The sequence below is a fragment of the Dermacentor variabilis genome, chromosome 1 (assembly GCF_050947875.1).
Source record: "Dermacentor variabilis isolate Ectoservices chromosome 1, ASM5094787v1, whole genome shotgun sequence".
Lineage (NCBI taxonomy): Eukaryota > Metazoa > Arthropoda > Arachnida > Ixodida > Ixodidae > Dermacentor > Dermacentor variabilis.
In genome coordinates this window covers 4,827,457-4,842,265 of record NC_134568.1, presented here as the reverse complement: position 1 = coordinate 4,842,265, position 14,809 = coordinate 4,827,457, and the positions used below count along the sequence as shown (strand labels likewise).

The 14,809-nt window shown below is 45.5% G+C and overlaps 1 pseudogene; it reads left to right on the top strand.

The window, feature by feature from the left end:
• Positions 1-1,245: 1,245 nt before the first annotated feature.
• LOC142574955 (uncharacterized) lies at positions 1,246-8,777 on the top strand (annotated as a pseudogene).
• Positions 8,778-14,809: the final 6,032 nt, after the last annotated feature.

The window sequence follows — 14,809 nt, the reverse complement described above, 5'->3', positions numbered from 1 at the left end:
AGGAATAGCTACATTTCGTTTCAAAAGTGAATCACCATACTTTTTTCAGAAATCTCTGCGCGTAACATAAAGCTCTCTGCCTCGAACGGCATGTGTTCAAAGGCCGCATTTCCTAACGAACCATTTTACTTTATTTTCTAACTTCGTCATTGTATCGAACGTGCCTCGCAGTTCGGACGCTGCCACGTCGTTGTTATCGCTAGCATCACCACTCTTTTCTGGGCATGATAAAAAGAAAGAATGCGAATTGAAATTCAGCGTAGCAAATGGGCAGCAGCTGTTTATGGCTTCAAAGCCGCCGTCACTCGTTCATGCGGGTAGCAGTGACATAACGAAATACGAAGAGAATAAGTCTTTAGAAACGTGCAAAAGGTACACCCCAAATGGTGTACCTTTGTCTGAGAGTGTATGTACACTCTTAAACAAATGTACACCCTTTGGGGTGTATATTTGCCACACAACAATAATCATCATCTGTCTTGCTAAGTAAGTTTATTTGTTTCGACCATCACGTCATACATGATGATGCAGGGGGACCGAAGTAAAAGCTGTCTTTCAACAGCTTGACAGAGCAACGGCCCCCCTTACGGCTTGCGTTTCCTTCCTTGAAAACGCTGCGCTCGCTACTTTCTTGTCGAGAATGCTCTGTCATGCTGATAATGGGCATGTCATTCGTGACTTGGAAGTACCGGGCTCGCCGCGTTGAAGAAAGGAAATGCGTACAAGATAGATGACGATTATCGTTGTGGCTAAAGGGTGTAATTTTTCTCAAGAGTGTAAAACAAAATTACACCTTTTGGGCCGTATCTTGCCACACAAGAATAAACGCCATCTGTCTTGTCCGCATTTCCTTTCTTTAACGCTGTGAGCCCGGTACTACCAAGTGACGAACGGCATGCCCGTTATCAGTGTGACAGAGAACTCTCGACAAGAAAGTAGCGAGCGCAGCGTTTTGAATAAAGGAAGCGCAAGCAAGGCGGATGACGATTATCGTTGTGTGGCAGATATACACCCCAAAGGGTGTACATTTGTTTAAGAGTGTACGCGACGCACGCTAATAGCGACCATGTAGACGTATTGCAATAACCGGAAATGACTCGCGCGTGCTTCTGCACGCCATCTATCACCATGTATGAACACTGGTGTAGCCAATGACATCTAAGACAAGTCCTAAAGCCAAGCCAGTCGGGTTGCATCGGCTCGCGAAACGCGTAAAAGTGTGGTTGTGCCGATCGGAGCTTCGCAATGGCTAGAAGTGTTTTTTGCAAGCGTTACCTGCTGTCAACGTTGTCGTGGGATGAGATTGACGACCTCCAGATGACAGGAGCGGAGCGGGAGCTTTTGAAAGGTTCGCTGCATGACGTGCAGTACCCCTTCAGGCGCAAGAGAGAGTCGGAGCTTTTGCGCTACCGGTCGCATCGTGGACTGATCGACATCGAGAGTATAGAGCCCTTACTGTTCCTGCAGCAGTTTAGGTTTGAAAAAAAAAAGGATTTCGATGACTTGCTTTGTGCACTTGTGATGCACTGAAGAGTGCGTAAGACGTGACCGTGCCAGGTCGGGAAGCGTTATGCATCACGCTACGAAGTCTTGCTTACCGAGCAGGTGGTGCGATATCGAAGCCATATTTGGCAGGCATTCATCGATGATGTCGAGTGTGGCATCACAGGTGATTTGCCACATCGCAAGCGAGTTTCAGCACATACTTAATGACTGCAACAACCATGACTGGCTGTCTCCTGCCCACCTTGTAGAGTTTGAAAGTGTACGTGTTAACTTTGTTCTTTTACTTTCGCGGAAGTGCTGGACAAAACCGCGAATAGCCGTTTCTGCTGCCGCTCTCTGCAATGGCTATATTTCTCCTCGCTTTAGGGTATCCCGCCTCGTCCTTATTTATTATATTTTTTTATTATGTGAGGACTAAATTGTCAGCGGTAAATGGAAATTGGAAAGTTCGAAATGTAGACCCATAATAATAATATTTGGGGTTTTACGTGCCAAAACCACTTTCTGATTATGAGGCACGCCGTAGTGGAGGACTCCGGAAATTTTGACCACCTGGGGTTCTTTAACGTGCACCTAAATCTAAGCACACGGGTGTTTTCGCATTTCGCCCCCATCGAAATGCGGCCGCCATGGCCGGGATTCGATCCCGTGACCTCGTGCTCAGCAGCCCAACACCATAGCCGCTGAGCAACCACGGCGGGTAAATGTAGAACCAATGCCCCGCAAACTGCCGGGGACATGTGTCGGGATAAAATGTAGAGAAAACAATAACCTCGCCAAGCGGCAGTGTTGCAGGTACAGAAATTGATATGAGGCATCTGCACAGCAGTCGACTTTTCGTGCAGAAGTAACCTCCCCTTCAAAACTTGATTTTGACCCCGAAACTTTGCTCTTCTGTTTTTAGGCTGAACATTTTACGTCGGGAGTGAGAGAGAGAGATAAAGAGGAAAGGCAGGGAGGTCAACCAGATATTGGTCTCCGGTTTGATACCCTACACTGGAGATGGGAGATAGGGGTTACAAAGAGGACAGAGAGGAAAACGTTAAAAAAAAAACACGCACACACGGAGGCACACACACACAAGAGGCGCTCCAGTTAAAGTCGTTCACACAGGCCGGTAGATCGCAAAAGGCGCAATAGTGCTTGCACGGCCTTCTTCTGTGATGGTAGGTCCTTTCGGTGGTGTAAAATTCTTTTTTTCTGATAGCAGTTGGTTGTCCAGCTGGTCAAGTTCGTGGCGAGGGCATTCCCCCTGTGGACTGAACTGCGGGCAGGCGCACAAAACATGGTAAATTTATTCTTCGTGGCCGCAGTGGTCACAGGTTGCGGTGTCGGTCATCCCTATGCGGAATGCATAGGCTTTGGTAAAGGCCACGCCCAACCAAAATCGGTATAAAAGCGTGGCGTCTCTACGGCGAAGCTGTGATGGCACTCGAAGACTTAATGTGGGATCAAGTGAGTACAGTCGCGTATTTCTGAAATGTGGCTCATTCCATTGCGACGCGGCGCACGGCCGAGCAAGTAGGCGGAGCTTCCGTGCTGCGTCAGTTCTAGAAAGAGGAATTGGGACATGGGCTGATCGGGCAGCTTCATCCGCCCGAACATTTCCGATAATCCCGCAGTGACTTGGAAGCCACTGGAAGGTTATTTCATGGCCTGCATCACTTATATGGTGTAACTTCTCTGTAATATAGAATATTATTTGTTCATGCGGTCCGCGTCATAAAGGTGACAATATAGACTGCAGTGCCGCCTTCGAATCGCAGAATACCGTCCAATTGTGTGGCTGTTCATCACCAATGTGATGAAGGGCAGTAAAGAGAGCTGCGAGCTCTGCTGCCGTCGATGTTGTCGCGTGCGTCGCCTTAAATTTGATTGTTGTAGCTTTCGCTTGTATAACGATTGCCGCCGCGGAGCAGCTTGGAAGAACAGATCCATCAGTGTAAATATGCGTAGACTCGCGGTAGTTCTCGTACAAATATAGTAGCGTGAGATTGCTAAGGGCTGGTGATGATAGATCAGCTTTTTTCAAGATACCAGGTATTATGAGGTTGATTTTCGGCTGAGCGAGGCACCATGGAGGAATCGAAGGTCTCGCAGCCGGAGTGTAACAAGCTGGCAATGATTCATCATATGCGGTTATCGTTTGGCTGAAAGATGTGTGTGGTCTGTCCGCTGGTGGAGTGGCTAAGTGGTGACGAGGAGCCCTGGCTAGATGCCTTATATGAGTCCTGAGTACTTCAATTTCAATGTGGGTCTTGACAAGGTGGTCTCTAGCGATTGCTATCGTAGACACTGTTGAAGCACTCTGAGGCAGGCCTAGACAGATCCGGAGCACTTGAGCCTGAAGACTTTGTATTGTGCGTAGATTCGTTTTACCTGTGTTGTTTATTGCTGGCAAGCTGTATCGCAAAAATCCTAGAAAAAGCACCCTGCACAGTTGTAACATGGCGCTTGTCGACATTCCCCAGGTCTTGTCAGCGAAAAATTTGAACAGGTGGCGGATGCCTGTCAACCGCTTTGTCACGTATGATACGTGAGGACTCCATGACAAGTCCCTGTCGATTATGACACCTAGAAACTTGTACGATCGGACCCGTGGTATTATTTCGCCATTTATCATTACGCTGTAGTTTGCCATGGGTTTGCGCGTAAATGTCACTAGTGCGCATTTCTCGGAGGAAATTTCCAGGCCTCGATTACGGAGGTAGATAGCGGTTTGTGTGGCGGCTCTCTGAATTCTCGCTCGCAACTGTAGGCGTGTTACTGCAGACGTCCATATGCATCTGCGTACATTGATAGCCTGACTGTGGTAGGCACGTGCTCAAGGAGAGCAATTAGTGTTAGATTAAATAACACAGGGTACACCGCCTTGGGGGACGCCGCGGTAGCTATATTGCAGACAAGTATGACCTTCCTCGGGGCTTACAAAAAGGATCGCATGAAGAGATAGCTCCGTATCTATTGAAACATCTGACCACCCACTCCTACCTCTGCGAGAGCAGAGAGGATGGCTTCATGCGTAACGTTTTTATACGCCCCTTTAACGTCGAAGAATAAAAAAGTGCAGAGACGCTTACGGCATTTTTCCTGCTGAATGTAGGTGACTAGGTCGACGACGTTATCAATCGATGATCGACCACGTCGGAAGCCCGCCATGGCATCTGGGTAAGTGTTGTGGTACTCCAAGTACCACTCCAGGCGTCCTAGGACCATCCTCTCCATTACTGTGCCCACACAGTTCGCCAAAGCGATCGGGAGATATGATGAGAGTTCCAACGGCGACTTGCCAGGCTTCAGCAGTGGAACAAGGCGACTTGTCTTCCAGGTTGTTGGTAGCGTGCCATCTCTCCAAGATTCATTGTACAACTCAAGGAGAACTCCTCTCGCTCGCTCTCCCAGGTGACACAGAGCTCGGTAGGAAATTCCGTCAAGTCCTGACGCTGATGTGTGGCTACACAAAGCTAATGCTGCCTTAAGTTCGTCGATTGAGAATGGTAGATCCATGCGGTGATCACGTGGTGGCGGACAGCTACTCGAAGGCGATGGAATGTTGGTAGCTGTGAGCTGGCCGCATAATCTCGCGCAGAAATCCTCTGCCACGTCAATCTCCGATCTCTTTTGAGAGAGGGAAAGCGCCTTGAATGGGAATCGCTGCACGGGGAGTGTCCGGAGACCGCGCACCATTCTCCATAGTTGCGATAAAGGCTTGCGTGGATCTAGCGACTCACAGAAGGCAGTCCAACGTTGCGATTCGAGCTTGTCTAACCGGCACTGGATCTTCTTTTGCGTGCGCCTGGCGGTCCGTAAATCGTCCACTGTCTTCGTACGTCGGTATCTTCGTTCAGCAAGTCGTCGTATTGCTCGAAGTCGTTCTAGTTCCACAGCAAATTCTGTCAGTTTCGAAGAGCATGTGAAAGTACGCATAGTGTCTTGCACCGCGCTCTTGATTGCCTCTTCCAAGTCGAAAGGTACATTGGCGTCTCAGTGTTCTGCCATAATAGGCTGAAATTTAGACCAGTCCACTCTTTCGATTGTAACCCGTATTTTGGAAGGGGACAATTCTATGATCTTGATGTACGTGGGGATATGGTCGCTTCCGTGCGTCTCTATGTCCGCAAGCCACCCTGCACGACTGACAAGGCTGAAAGCCAAGTCAAGACAGCTGCTGTACGTGGAGCCACGTAAGAACGTAGGACTTCCATCATTCAGCAGCCAAAGTTCATTACTGTACGCGAAAGATACCAGAGCTCTGCCTCCTGCGTTGATCTTCGGACTTCTCCAGAGTGTATGATGGGCGTTGAAATCTCCAATGATGACCCAGGGATTGGGAGTTGAGGAAAGGATGTCTCGTAGTCTTTCGTGATCAAATCTACTTGACGGAGATAAGTAGGCGACCATAAAAGTAAAGGCCAAATTCTTTTTCCTTACGTTTAGGCATATATATTGATTATTGTCATTAGGTGGTACAGGTTGATGAATGTAGATGAGGTCACGGCGAATAAACACCAAAACCTTACTGTTTTCATAAACAGTTGACGACATAAACGATTCGTACCCAGAAAACCTGATCGTGTTCGATAAGTTCGGCTCGCAAATGACGATAATGGGAAACATATTGGCGTACACGAAGCGACTGAAATCCGAAAGGCGCGCTCTGAGTCCGCGGGCATTCCACTGAAAAATAGCTACTTGTCGGACCTCTTCCCTAACAGACCGTGGCTTTGGAGCCATGATCTACTCAAGGATTGCCAGCACCGGACTCAGAACGTCCAGTACTTGAAGCGCACTTCTGGCAGACGGTGTGTGCATGTTGCTTAGCAACACGCGAATGACATTCATTAAAGGTCTAATAAGAGCTATCACTTGCTCATCTGTTTTCCGCGACTCCTCGGATACAGCACCTTGCTGTACTGAAGGCGGCTTCTGCGGCTCTTCTGGCGGTCATGTACGCGGAAGTGGCGGCCATTCCTTTGTGGAGAGAGATCTGGCAGTTTTCTCCATTCCAACATCGGTGTTCGGAGCGCTGGAAACTTCCGCTGATGATACTGCTTGACGAGTTGACTTTTCCTGAAAGCTTGATGTTTTCCGTCGTGAAGTCCGGTGTCGTCGTCTTCGCCGTACTTTCACAGCGGCCTCTTTGTGGGTAGAGTTGTCTCTCACCATTTGTTTAAGAATGGTGATCTCTTGCTTGATCTGGGGACAGTCTTTGGAAGAGGCGCAGTGATCACCCTGACAGTTAGGACACTTCAACGTGATTGCGCTGCGGTTGTCTTCTGAGTGGGGTTCGGCACATCGAAGGCACACGGCCGAATTTCTGCAAACACCCTCCACATGGCGAATCTTCTGACAATTGAAGGATTGGATTGGCCTTGGAATAAATGGTAGAACCTGGTGGCGAAAGTGGCCTACCTTCACGTAGGGTGGAAGGTAGTCGCCTTTGAACGTTATTCTCACACAACGTGTATTGCCGAGCCGACCAACATGCACAATGACGTTGTGTTCACTTGCTGGTTTTATGAGAACTGGGAGGTCTGCATTAGGTATTTCATTGTCAATGTCATAGATGACTCCTGTTATTGTGGTACCATGCGATGACACGATGGATCGGACCTTGATGTTTCCCAGCTGCGTTACATGTTGTAGTATGGTCAGCGCGCTCGGGTTCATCACATCGATTGCCAGGATGTTTCGCCTAGTGTTTATCCTGACATCCTTGATCTCGTTCGGCATGGTGTTTTCTAGATACACGGAGAGTGCTTGCCTGTTGAGGACGCGCAGGTTGTCAGTAGCGTTCTGTGGCACAAACAGGAAGGAGTGAGGCCATCGTTGAGGCGCTGTTTTCACAGTGTTCGAGCTGGACGCCGAAGATGAGTTGATAATTCTTCGTTTGGCCTTGCGGTACTGGACAAGTCGAAAGCTGTCTTCCAAGGGCTCGTCACCTGATGCGGAGTACAGCTCTGTGTCCTCGCTATCACTCGACGTATTTCCTCGCTTCCTCGGACCGATGTCAGTGGGTGAACGGGTACCGGGAGGGTCCTAGGGGTGTTGCACATCCATCACCGCGATCGAGGGGGCGGTAGACCCCACAGGTGCAGTGAGAAGTACAGAAAAGCACAGAGACGGGCGAGATGTGTTCCAAAAGAGAAGCACTTCGTCTTCCTTCCACCATCTTACCTCGGGAAGTTTCACATAAAGTAGCCATGGCAACTATATTACATGTGAACATTACATGTTGGTGTGTATTTCAAGCTACATACTCTTACTACAGGTTACGGACAAATAAGTGTGTTAAGGGATGTCATCTAGGACACATGGCTTTATGTAAGGGAGCTACTTAAAGGAAACTAATGGTCCTATTTTCCATCTTAACTAAAACCTGTGTTTTGAGCTAGTTTCATTTTGTTATCTCGCAGGCCATCCACAGCCGTGGTGCAGCACTGGCCTACTGCTGGGCATTCATAGATGGTACGGCACGCCCCATACGCCGGCCCAAAAGGAATCAGCGCGACTACTTCTCCGGCCACAAGCGGAAGCATGTGGTAAAGTACCAGTCGGTGATATGTCCGAATGGCATTGTATGCCAGCTTGATGGCCCATATACTGGAAATCGGCATGATGCAGGTAGGTTGTCTGGTGTCCTATGTGAAAAAAAAAACATTTCACTTCCATACAGATGGGATACAGATGCATAAACTTTAACACGTTTATTGCACTGTGGACGAACATGGACAGTGCTTATTTCCATCACATAAATATACCAACTACATGACTGCTTAGAAAGGAACGCACGGATAGAAACAGCTTTAGTGGCAACCTAAGCCTTTTTGTCCTCTTTTACACTTCAATGTGTCTGAAATGGTCTTCCACGTACATTTTAACATACCTTTTAGGTGGCTTTGTTGAGTCTTTGCAGAAAATGTATAATGTATGCAAAGTAAATGTTCAGCTGGCGTGCTAATTCTAACAGATCTGATGTTAATTTTGCCGTTATGTGAGTCAATCGAACTCTTTTTTTTATTGCAGGGATACTCAAATGCAGTGGTATCTATGCCAAACTGGAGAAGCGGGTGGGGCCCCATCACTTCGTCATTTACGGTGATCCTCCCTACCCTTTGAAACCGCTCCTAATGAAGCCCTATGGCGGCTCTTCCTTGACGGCCACACAGCTGGCATTCAAGAACAGCATGAGTCGTGTTTATCAGTCGGTTGAGTTGGGCTTTAGAAAGGTTGTTGCTGAATTCACCTTTCTAGATTTCAAAAAGAACTAGAAATTGCTGCGCCAATGAGTGTCTCAGATGTATAAAGCTGCCACTATTCTAACTGCCACACATGTACATACGGCAGCCAGGTGTCACCGTACTTTGGACTTGATCAGCCTAGCCTACTTGAGTACCTGAGGTAACGTCATTGAAGTCCTTGTGCATGTATGTGCTCAGATATTTACAATAATTATGCACACTTGTGCATTGTAAGTGCTATTTGTTTGTTCACTTCTGAGATATGTTGATTGTCTTTGTACAAATGATTATTTGCATTTGTATGCAGTCATGTTTTGTATATTTAGCGCATAACTCAACACAAGTTGTCTGAACCACGTTGCTTCCAACGTCTCTTTGGTTCCAGTTTTTTTTTCTACCTGCTGTCGCTATCAACCACACCCTGTTACGTGTAATTGCTGTAATAAAGTGTGAATTACAAGGCATGTGCGTTGTTCGGGTAGTTTTGACACCTTTTCTGCAAGTGCAGTGTCAACATCCAGTGTATATTATTTGTTCATTTTCACATCTTCCAGTGTACCTATCTAGGCCAAGAAATGTTCCATAACGCTAAAAAAAGTTTGTTGTTAGGCTGCAAACATGCGGCGCTCTTCTGCCCTTTCACGTCTTTACTCGACGCGCTCTTCTGCTTGCAGGCGTCTTTCTTCGGCCTGAGATTGAGTGTTTTGCTTGATTTCTTGTTCCTTGAGCTGCATTTCTTTAAGAGCATTCTCCTTCTCCCAGACGAGGCACTCTTCTTCCAGTGCAATGCACCTCGATTCCATCAGGAAGTATTTTTGCTTCATAAATTCATCGTGCCTCATTCTTTTCTTTATGAACTCGTAGTCTGCTTGCTCGAGCTTTCTAGCGTAATTTTTCTCGCTGTAGAATACAGCAGTGTGGAAAAAAACTGCAGCCTCATTAACCATGCTTAAAACTGGCCACATACATTTGATTTGGAGGTGAATTTATCTAAGCTCAATTTTTTGGGTAAGTCAAGCTTATTGAGTACCATTGCTTTGTTTACATAGATGCAAAGCAGCAAAAATGAGACCACACTGTATTAAACTAGTTTGCATTCTTTGGCACAAACTTGCCATGCTATACAACATAAACTGCTTTGTAGATCCAGTTTTCCAGCTGGGCAAGAGCAATGGTGAATCACGGGTAGTCTTGAATGCAGAATGTAATTAGGTATGTTTTATGCTTAAGCATATTAGTTTATTTGGAATCATCAGGGTTGTGCGCAGAAACATTAATTAGGTGCTCTCATATGTGTCGAAAAAGTTATGGCTGCGCGTGAGGCCAATACCCCAGACTCGTGGTTCACCACTCATGCCTGCTCATTCCTAAATTTCACGCATACCGAGAAGCACACGATTGACATAATGATAAGGAAAGCATTAAACAAGCATTACAGCTTCCTCCAAGCACAGCAAACGAAAGTTATTAGCCTAGGATTACACAATACACTGGACGAAATTATAGAAGCACAGAGAACATCACACTATGAACGCCTAACACACACCAAGACTGGACGGACAATACTAAACAAGCTGGCAATACAATACCAGACACGAATGGAAGAAAAGAGAGATATTCCACCGGACATCAGGAACACCTTCATAAACCCCCCCCCCCCTCCACCCCAAAGAACATGCGCCCAAGCCATAACGCAGAGCAATGGAAAGCAAGAGCGCAAAGGCTAAAAAAAAGTGCTCAATGACGTTGAACATGTGGCTTATGTGATCCGTCACAACCAGCCATGGCTCTTGCAGTTGATACGGGTACAAAAATGGATATCACAATAACTAGCTCCATACGTACCAAACACCCTGAAGAAGGGGAAGAGGCTGCAATAGCTTTAGCATACGCATCAAGCAGTGCATCATGCATCGTCACCGATTCCAAAGCAGCTTTAATTAATTACACAAAGGGACCTATATCACCTCAAGCATACGGAATTCTCATTGGAACATATCCTATCCGCAGAAGAACTGTTCGACTCATCTGGACGCCAGGCCACGCGGGGGTAATTGGGAACAACACTGCGCACGACTCTGCCCGAGCAAGTATCAACCGGGAGAGTCACTTGCGTCGCCCCTCTCTCTCTCTCTCTGGGCAACAAATCCCCGAAGAGACCGAAACAGAACTGCGGCTCCCAGAACCAGAACCAGATCTAGAAATAACAGCTTCCAAATACGAAGAAATGACTACTTACGGAGAAATAATCGAATACTACCGAAGTGCTCGCTATAAATATCCTCCTCCTGACAAATCATTAAACAAACAGCAAGCAACTACGTGGAGACTTCTACAAACAAGCACCTTCCCTACGCCGCTACTCATGCACCGAATACCCCCAGAAGCATACCAATCCCACTGTAAGACATCCAATACACCACGTGCAGAACTCCATCACATTATATGGGCACGCCCATCAGCTCCAAACAATACCAGACACACAGCATAAACCGCAATGCCAAATAAAAACCCCAGAGCAGTGGGAGGCTTTGCTGCTCTGCGATGTCCGGCTGAAGGAGGACGCCGCTACGGTTCAAGGCCTGGCCTGCGTCTGACGGAAAGTGGAGCTTTACGGGGCTAGTCTCCCAGCCTCTCCGTTCCTCCTTTCGAACCCAGCAGGGACTTTTCAATAAAGATGTTTTATCTCTTTCCCTCCAAACGAATTCGCTGAAAATCTAAGAAACATGGCCCGATAATTTGAATAAAGCTCTGTCTGCCAGTGAAACAAAAGCTGAAGTTATCGTGTCACACGCGGGCCGCAGCGACTGCTCAAGGAGCCTCAAAAACTGGCGATGGAAGCCGCGTCGAGTTTTAAGAGAACCCTTTTCACCATCAGCGAGTGTAGGTAACATTTGCTACATAAAGACGTGAAAGAACGACTGACTCCTGAAAATGTTGCCAGCGTATTCGAACTAGTCAGGAACGTTTCATACGCTGCAAAAAACAAACAAAAAAAAAAGAAACTGCAGCACCGGCCAACTTGGGGACTTGTCGAAATTTAGTCAATATTCATACATCCTGCCGCGAAATGCTCTTCTTTCGGGCATTTCGGCCAAGAATTTAGGGTGTGCGATTGTTCACGGAATTAATATTGTTCACGAAATTAACGCGCTGAAATGTTTTCTTACGACTACCTACGACACTCCGTACCACTGTGTCTACTTGTGTCGTCTGTAGAAACAGTAAAATTGAAAAAAAAAGCCGTCCGAAAATTTGCAGCTGAATATATTTTAGTGAAATTAATTGATTTGTAAATGATAAATACAAAAGAATGCACAACGCCCTTGAACAAGAAATTTTGAATGCTCATTTGTGCGTCAACTGCGGTGCCAAATGCATCTGATTCACTAAAACAGACACAGTACATTTTTCGTGTGCTTTTCTGATATGTCAGTTAAAATGGTCGTTCTGATGGTATTCAATACCTTTAATCTGGCTTACATAGCAGCCTGTCGGACCTGTGAGCAGCGTATTCGCAAGTTCGCTGTTCGTAAATACGCTGCAGAATGACTGTATTTCATTGGGTTGCCTTGTACCGTGGTAAAATAAGCCTAAATAATGTTTGAAGAATATAGAGGGTGATCATTTTTATGTTTTACGGAATTTTTAGGAATCGCCTGTGGCACATAGCATAATTCTGGTCGACGAGCTGGATTATTCGAAGAAGCGGACATTACTAACACGAGAAATCGAAACACCCCCCCCCCCCATATTAAACTAATTACCAAAATTCATAAATAATTTCCTTGTTAATTATTTTATGACCCATATTGCCATTTATGAATTGTAGCCGTTGAGCTTGCAGGGCATATCCACTTGAAATAAATTTCCAAGATAATAATAATAATAAATGTTTTATTTGTCGTAAAAGCACCATCTACAAAACGGGTCAGCCCAAGCCAATGAGGCTTGTCGGGCTGTACGCGGCAGTCAGTTTCAGGGACGCAGTAAAGTGAAGGAGTGAGGAAAAAAAAGAACAAAAAGAAAAGAGAAGACAGTAAATTGGGGTCAATGCTACATGAAGAAATACTGAAAACAAACAGACGTCAAACAATGTCGGATGAGTTTTCCCTTAAGTACAACTTCAGAGCACGTTTCGATGAAATGGAAAACATTTCCATCAGCACGGAATCAAATGTATCGGGAACATAATAATTGCGCACAAAACGTCGAATTAGCGTGTAACACCTGGGTGTACAAAACATGGGATGACGCCTGAGTGGTCCTGTAGGCACAAAAGGAAACAGAAAATCACCATTCCAAAGATGACGGAAAATAACAGTCTCAAAAATTATGTATCGAAGGAAGGCAACTGTAAAGCAGAAAACAAGATAGCAGCACCAGTAATGCTAACATTATAGGCCACATTTCGTAGCAGTGATATTAATATACAGTTTATTTTTGAATGCCATGTGGAAGAACAATGATAAAATACTGTTATACCGTATCTAAGGATACTGTAACCAAGGGCATGAATGATTATCTTGCGCACAGAAAAGGGGAGGATGAAGCGGCTATTGTAAATAGTACATGATAACGCCCGGAGTTTATTACAGAGAAGAGATAAGTGACTATTCCATGTCATATTGGGGTCGAAGATAATTCCCATGTACTTTACATATGGCGATAGTAGGAGCGGAGAGCATTGACAATTGGTACATCATGAAGCATGAAGGAAAATTGGGAGGCTGGGATCAATTCGTTTATGTGGATTGCGGAAACAAACCAGATTTGTTTTTTGTTTGTTAATAGTGATAGAGTTTCTGGAAAACCAGTTGATGACAGACACAATGTCACTTTGTAGCATTGCAACTTATGAAATCAAAACAGAGTGTGTGGCAAGACGAACAGTGTCATCGGCGTATTGAAACATAACATTTGGATGTAGCTTTGGACAGATCATTTACATAGACGTTAAATAGTAGTGGAGGCAACACAGATCCCTGCGGGACACCAGATTTTAAGAAAATCTTCGAACCAACGTTATCCCCTATTTTGACTACCTGTGAACGATTAAAAAAATAGTTAATAATTTGTTAAAACGCCCCCGAAATCCCAAGCGATGTAGTTTGCACAAAAGTAACATGCGCACTACCGAGACAAAGCCTTTGCTTGCATCCAGAAAAAGAGCCGTTACTACCTCGTTGTTATCGAAAGCAGAGAACATTAAATCAGCGAATTGTTCCAAGAGTACTACAGTCCATTTCTCAGGAACAAAGCCAAATTGAGAAGTTGACAAAAATAGTTTTTTTTTCAGAAAGGCAGTCATTACTCTGGATGAGTGTTTTTCTTGAATTTGAATAATTGCAGGTAAAATTGAAATCGGCCTATAGTTGTAAACCTGTTTAATAGAGCAGTTCTTGTGTAATGGTTTAACAACTGCAATATTTAGCTCAACTGGAAGAAACCCGAGTTTAATATAATTGTTCAGCACAAATAAAAGTATATTTTCTAGAACGGGAAAGTTACGTTGCAGCTCGTGCATAGGTATGCCATCTAACCTAGGTGCCTTCTTTAGTTTAGAACTAAATAATATGCTGCGCAGATCGCAAGCAGTGATGAGAGGAAGGAATGCAGGGGACTCTGAACTGATAATATTATCGGAACTATGAGTGTGAGCTGGCTGAGTAATCGACGATGCTTTAGCGAAGTGAACATTGAAACCGGTAATGCCAGATTCCAAATTAGCGAAATGTTTGCCATAGAACGCCGACTGATTGGCCTGGATGGCGACCGAATATTTGATTAATCGTCGATCACATATTTCGAAGGTTCTGCCTATGTTCGTAAAATGATTTGCTGTAATATGAGCGCTTTCAGATGAGACCAGTTTCGAGATATTTCCCAAAGCGTGGGACGAAATACATGGGCGCTCCATCTACTGTTCTGCTTCAGTGTATAGAAAAGGTTTTTGTTAAAAAAGTAAGTGGAACGACTGCTTTTTTACGGCGAGTTTGATAACGCATATCTCAAAACTGGCATCATTCTGGAAATTCGTTCCAAGTGGATACGTACGCCTT